The following is a 7,794-nucleotide window of genomic DNA, read 5'->3' as shown; positions in this document are numbered from 1 at the left end:
TTGATGAAACGTATAGAGCTCAGTTATACAAACATGATAGTAAAAATCCCGTTTGAAAATTCCACGTAGTTTTCGCGGTATAAAAATTCAAAGTTACCTATTTTTTTACTTCAAAATTATGCAAAAATATTCTCACTCGTTAACTAATAACATTTAATTCAGAATAGTTATTATCCTGTTTTCGCCTCCGAGATTTATTTTACCGTGTAGTACCCCTGTACGACAAGCCAATCCGCACACAATATTCAGCGTAGTAGTAGTAAAAAACAAAAGAGCGGGCAACCCCACCCCTACCACGCTGTGGGCTCGGTGTCCGAGCGGTCTCATTCCTTTGTGCGCACGCGCAACGACCGCACGCAGTATAAGAAAAATGCTTAAGTGACGTCACCAGGACGTTTTTACCGACAAAAAACGTAATTATTTTAAGTTGTGCAGTGTAGTGACGAGAATTAGACCCAACACAAGGTTGGTTGTAACAACTATTTTGTGCAAGTGCTCGTACATTTTTATTATAAGCGTTGTGACACGACGCGTAACTTTGACCCATTTTTAGCTCCAAGTTAACGCGCGATGTTAACCAGTAGCCATTTTTTGCTCCGAGGTAATGCGAGATGTTACCCAGTAGCCATTCTTTTGCTCCGAGGTAATGCGAGATGTTACCCAGTAGCCATTTTTTTCTCCGAGGTAATGCGAGATGTTACCCAGTAGCCATTTTCTGCTCTAGCGAGTTAATACGAGATATTAACCAGCAACCACTTTATATTCGGTCATTTTTGCGGGTCATTTTTTAACCAGTAGCGTTAATACGAGACATTAACCAGCAGCCACTTTATGTTCGGTTATTTTTTAACCAGTAGCCGTTTTTTGCTCTAGCGAGTAAAAACGAGATATTAACTACCGAGATAGCCAGGTATTGTAATATTATTCACTTTTACGAGTTAAGTATCTTCTTTTCGGCCATTTTTAAAAGCCGTAAAAACAGAACATAATGAGCTCATACAGAAAAATGTTGGATTTGTACGAAACTACCCACATTAAGAGCTTGCCTTCTTGGCCTTACACCTTATGAACCATCAACCGTCTTGGAGCCTGATGACCCGGCGCCGCGGACGCACTCGAGTCGAGCCTCCGCCTGCTTTTATAACGACCGATGACCCTGTGGCCATACACATAGTTCAATGCTACAAAGGGTAACTGAATAATTTTGTTGTTTCGTATTTTTACACATTACACCAATCGATATTGGTCTAAATACAAAGGCTAGTAAGAAAGAAATAAGTATCAGATCAAAATTCAAAGTGCATTTATGTAGATTCATTACTTGCTATTATAAGGTCAGAATAAAAGATCCTAAATAAACCTTAGGCCGGTTTGTTGACCGAACCGAGTCGAAGTGTAAATAAATGCCTACTTTATATATGAAGTATGACAATATGTCGTTTTTTCTATGCAACGACTCATATTAACTGACATTGTGATTGTGAGTACTTATCAGTCTCACATTTTTTTGTTGGAAACTTACAAAGATCTTTCTACATTTCCGGTCGGTCGACCAATTACATCGACGGTCGACAACTATAACTCATTATAATCCTCTAAAACGGGAAAAGAGGTATTTATTTGATATGACAACTAATCCAGGCTGCTGCACTGAATATATAATTTAAGTTTTAGCCGTTCGCATAACTGTGTGAATCGAGGCTTTATACAGAGGCCGTACCGACAAGCTACGCCCTGCTGTATGGTATGATGGGCTAAGATCTATCACCCGCCCGCGGCGCAACCACGCCGCCTTCCACAAGCGCAGGCGCCGTTATTTACGCCGCAGCGCCGCGCCGCCGCCGCCGCATGCCCAGCGCTGCCAGCGCAACGCGGGAAGCGCCATTAAAGACCAGACCAGAACACCAAGGTAACCCGCGTCCCTAGACGACGCGCCATCTATATACAGGTATGTGCTGGCCGCTTAAAATATTGTTATTTTAAATGCAATGTACCTAATATCCGGTTACAGAATTTATTGTACCGAGATACCTATTCGATTCCCGATTCGAACCCAGATGAATTTTTTCATAATCATCATAACCATGCGAGTAAACATAATTAATTATACATAACAAATAATTATACACGTCGGCGCAGAGACGTTGATATTAAGAATATTCTTAATCGCATCCGTCGACACGAGTACATTCTGAGATTACCCACTTGTTAAAAAAAAAAATGTTCCTAGATGGTGGACTTAGATAGCGTTTATATAAGATGCTAAACAAAGTTTATGTGGTTTAAGCACTTCAAAAGGGAAGATATTTTAACCGCAATTAAACTTTTAACAAAAGATTCATTTATGGTTTAAAGAAACTTATTACTAATATATGTTTATTACATAAACACGATAGCCACTGAAAAGCAAATAGAATTATGGTCTTATTTTAACGGATGTTTGTTTTGTATCTGAACAAACAGGCAACATTTTTGTTTGTCTCTTTGCGGCCTTTCTTTAAGCCCTGATATTTTTACAAAGTTTATTTTTTTTATTCATGACGTCTCACCAGCTTGTATCTATAAATAATAGATAAAATCTAAGAGCTTCCTTAAACTGTATCGATATCGGTACATAAGATGACGTCATTTTTTCTTGTATTGGAAAAACATTATTATGTGGGTTTGTACCTACTAATCAATGTATGATTAATGCTAATAATACTATTGATAGTCTTACAAAGTAAGGCTTCATCATCATTATTATTATTTATTTACTAAAAAAAAAAAAGGTCAGTTTTAACTCCATGTACTGTTTTACAATTGGTTCGTATAAATTATTTATGTATAACGTTAGAATTCTCATAAGAAGAGATGCGACATCATGAAATACCTACATTGAATCATTTCTTATCTTGCTAAATCTTTTAGACAAGCAAAGTATCTTATTATGCGTTAAAGCGATAATAACTATGCCTTTATAAATATAACACAATAATAATTACATTGTAATCAATGTAATAGAAAATTATTGACGCATCAAAAAAGAAATCGGGCCGCTTGTAATAACAACCGGACTAGTGGACTTTGGTCAGTCAAAGAACGAATCAACCACATAAAATAAACTATGTATTATGTAGGTACCTACCAGTACTACCACTACTTGTAACCTTTAGTTTAGATTAAGGACATTTTTTAATAATACCAAAAAATTATGCAATATTATTTTACGAATTGATAACGCTGCCACAAACTCATAATAATGAATGAGTCTTTCTTCCCTTTCTATGAAGTATAAATTGAGACTTAGTATTTAGTTATTTTTTCTTAGCACGATTATAAAAATTCAATCATCACAGTCATAATACTGAAGCTGACTGAATCAAGGTGTCTGAATAAAGACACGGAGTAGGAGCTTGGTTTAATATTGTCTCAGAAAATGTTAGACGCTTTGGTTTCTGTACATGACATAAACCTATTTTTTGTTTCGTGAACTTTGTTTGATATTTAGTCATAATTCATATTTTATCGTCTGGCGTAGACATTTCTACACGATTAACATGAATTAATTCCAATTAATTCGCCTTAGAATGGCGACCATTTTTTTTAGACGTTAATACGTTTTTTCACTAAAAAAAAAATAAATAAAAAAAAAAAATAGAATGCTGGGGCAACAGGTACATCAGTAGTACCATATTGCCCATTTAAGCTTACCTTTCCTTAGCAGTAAGTTTTGTATTTGGCAGTCGTGGATCAAACAAAACGTACCAGACTCCGCTATACACTCCGCTAATAATAAAATTCTATAAGGAAATAGAGGAAAAATCTCAAAAAAATTTTGACCTCTTTTTTGTCGATAAGGGTGGGTCTGGTTTCATCTATTTTCATGTGTGCACTTTGGCGTGACTCACACTGTATTATACATAGTAACACCTAGACTCATCACAGAAATTAAAATGTATCAACTCAATTTCTGCCCGGCCAGGGATCGAACCCGGGACCTCTCGGCATAGTAGTCCGTTTCGAAACCACTACACCAAATGACTGACAAATAAATATTTTTACAATGCTCAATTACATCATTGTACCTACCTTACTCTATTTTCTTAGCATATTCTAAAGTCGGGTGCATCCTATAATAACATTAAATAACCACCGCTTAGCAATATCGTTAGTGAAATCATATAATTTATTGAAATATATAATTATTTAAATAAATATTATAATTTATAGGTCAGGTTTCAAGAATCAAAAGATTGCTATTAAAAGGTGCTATTAAATAGAAACCAAACTTTTTCCTCGCAACAGTGTTACTTGGAATCCAAATTAATACTGTTTTGGAATACTGGTCAAACTGTATCCAAATAAATTAATAAGTTTTAATTAACCACATTATTTATTTATTTAATTAAAATGCAAGCGAGCAACAATTAACAACAATTAATTTTACAACAATCAGAGTGTTAGCCTTGCAGTCACTGTGATCGATTCGGTGTTAAACACTACCGTCGTCAAGCTCAGTTCTGAGATGAAACTGGATAAATATAGGAAAGGAGTGTCGACACGAGGGTGTTCGGCCCACACAGCACGCGACACGCGGCAGTATTGCCTGCGGTTTGCGCCGCTGTCAACGTTGACACAATTAGCCAGTGTGCTGGATAGACAGGATGCTCTGTCAACTGTCTTGGCAACTTTTTACAATCAGTAGTCGTACTTAACAGTTAATAGAAGTACAAATAAATGTATATAATAATACTCTATTGTTACGAACGGCCTCTTTTGATAGTTTATGGTTTTATATTTTTATATTTTACTAATGTCATCTTGTCATCTGTCTGTCGCTTCTTTATCCCTGTATTCCTGTATCTTCCCTTTTATCTTCTTTTTATTATATCGCTTTTCCCTTCCTTGAGCCTGGGTATCATTTATTCCTTTTCTATCCCAATTCCTAACATTTTTGGTCCTTCTTCCGGCAAAATTTTTTCCCTTATTTTTTTCGCTTACCAGCCATAATCACTCGGGCTCAAAGAAAAGCGCAAAGCCAGTCGGGTATGGCCGAGGCTACGAAACCCATTCGGGGCTCCCCTCACGCTGCCGCACCCGACCCCGCACCAGTCGCGACCGCCTCCGCGGCGGCCGCCGACGCGGCATCTGTTACAGGATTGTCATCCCGTTCATCGGCCACAGTTCGTGCACGCACCCTCGCCGCGCAGGCTAAGTTTGCTCGCAGAGCTGCCGACGCAGCGCGAGCGCGCGCGGAAGCGGAACGCGTGCGCGCCGCTGAAGAAAGAGCGCGGTTAGAAGCTGCCGAAGCCGTGGCGAGTGAGCTTGAGCTGCAAGCGGAACTCGCCCATATAGAAGCCAGCTTCAGCCGATCTCGCTCCAGTCGTCACAGCACCCGCAATCTTACGGAGTGGTTGGAGGATACGGCGCCTTCAAATCAGGCATCGTCTACCAGCAGGTTTGCCTCTCCGGGCGCGCCTATCTCTGCGTGCCCAGGTAAATCTGCCCTTGTTAACGTGCCTATTTCAGGACAACCTGGAGCTGCCACCGGGGATGTGCCTACCTCTGCGCATTCCGGCCGTTCCGTTTCTATGGTTGCCGCGCCCCTTGACCCAACCCTCCTGCCCGCCGGTCCCAGTGTCTCGGAGTGGTTGGAGGATACGGCGCCTTCAAATCAGGCATCGTCTACCAGCAGGTTTGCCTCTCCGGGCGCGCCTATTTCTGCGTGCCCAGGTAAATCTGCCCTTGCTAACGTGCCTATTTCAGGACAACCTGGAGCTGCCACCGGGGATGCGCCTACCTCTGCGCATCCCGGCCGTTCCGTTTCTATGGTTGCCGCGCCCCTTGACCCAACCCTCCTGCTCGCCGGTCCCAGTGTCACGCAGGAACACGTGTTACCTGTCCGCACTTTATCTGAACGGCCCTTAAACAAATCGTTTTGCACCACAGCCATCGGTTCTTCGCCATCTGTAAATAATCATCCATCACAATCTGTAATTATTATACCAAATTGTAATTATTGTCAACAACAACATTTGATTGACAACTGTCATAAATTTCGTCATCTAGACATTATGTCAAAATTAAATTGGGTCCGTAAGGAAAAAGTTTGCACTCGGTGCTTGAAAAAAGGTTTTCATACTTATAAGTCGTATAATCGAAATACTTTATGTCAAGTCTCCGGTTGTAAATACAGGCATCGACATCGACATCATGAAAAATTACGCGCAGTCGACGTCCCTTGTGGTCCTTCCAGTCTTAATTCTCCTCCACTATCTGGCCCAGGCCTGCTATCTTCTTACGATGATTTAATTTTCCGGGTTCGAGAGGATAGAGATTCTTGTTCAATTGCCATCAAGGAGATTAAAATTGGATCCCAATACAAGGACGTACGACACTTCCCATGCCGCGATCTTTCCTATTTGCCGTTTCGATCATCTTTAGTGCTGCATGATGTGCAAAAGCCAGTGCATTTTAAAGGCTTTTGGGTTTCGAATATTCCGGAGGCACCCGCTCTTGTGCCTTCTGAGCTCAAGTTTATAGATAGTAATTATGTAGATAGAAGTAATCTTTAGCAAAGCGTACGAGCTTTTAGTTTCATCCGGTATCCCATACCTGATCAGTAGGATTTCACTATTTCTTTTTTGAATATTTGGTTACTAAGGTCAACCAACACATTATCCCACTTCCAATTTCGTGTATTTGTTATGGTTCAGTACACTCGTTTCCATTAATATTAGAAACATTGTTATTTTTACAAGCTTTATTTCATTTAGAAAGACATAAATAATTAGTCTTCATTTTTAGTTCTCACTTTTTGTTGGAAGTCGAAGAGGTTTCGCCATTAGCAACTTCCATTTAATTTTGTACATTGTAGGTATCTATACCATTTCCATTATCTCACATATTATATTATTTTTGTGTACGGATCCGTTCCGTTTCAGCCAATGGCTACATTTTTTCGTTTCAATAACGATCGCGCATCAGTTCATCAGGTGCTTGTAAGGTAGAGCTAATGTGTGTAAACCTTGCACGCTCCTGGCATCTCAAACTGTGCAATCCTAATTTTAAATTTATTTTTAATCTTTAACTTTGGCTACTCTAGTTTTTTTATTTGTCTTAACTTTTGCAAAGTAAAATTTCGACGTGTGGTTCTGATTTAATACCAAGATGGTTATTGTGGCTTTCGGTAGTATCTAACTGCTTTTGAAAATTGGATGGACCCTTCTGTCGTCTTGAGTGGAAGTCTTGGGTGGAACACATCGAGCTAGTGGATTGCTGACGTGTCATGACCACCAACGCCTTGCTCACGGCATACCAATATGGTCGTTGATGAGACTTTGGATACTGAAGCTCCATCGGATTTACGGCTCGTTATCTTCAAGTTCGTCGTATCCAGAAAGGGATCGCTCGTAGCCAGTTGATGCCAATGGTAGCCGCTGCAGCGTTGAAACTCCGAAATGGTTGGAGAATACGGCGCCTTCAAGTCGAGCATCACATATCTACAGCTCTGCCTCTCCGGGCGCGCCTATCTCTGCGAGCCCAGGTGGAGCTGCCGCAGGTTTCCCTCTCCGGGCGCGCCTATCTCTGCGTGCCCAGGTAGACCTGCTTCTTCAAGTGTACCCGATTTGCAATCTGGAGCTGCCACCGGGGATGCGCCTACCTCTGTGCATCCCGGCCGTTCCTTATCTAAGGTTGCTGCGCCTCTTCCTTCAACTCTGCTGGACGCTGCTTTATCTACGGTTGCCACTCCTCTTCCTTTCTACACGACGCCTCATCTGTTCACCTGACTGCAAGACTCCACCACCCCCT

Source organism: Ostrinia nubilalis, chromosome 4, assembly GCF_963855985.1.
Source record: "Ostrinia nubilalis chromosome 4, ilOstNubi1.1, whole genome shotgun sequence".
NCBI classification, from domain to species: domain Eukaryota; kingdom Metazoa; phylum Arthropoda; class Insecta; order Lepidoptera; family Crambidae; genus Ostrinia; species Ostrinia nubilalis.
Note: the sequence above shows the minus strand (reverse complement) of the source record.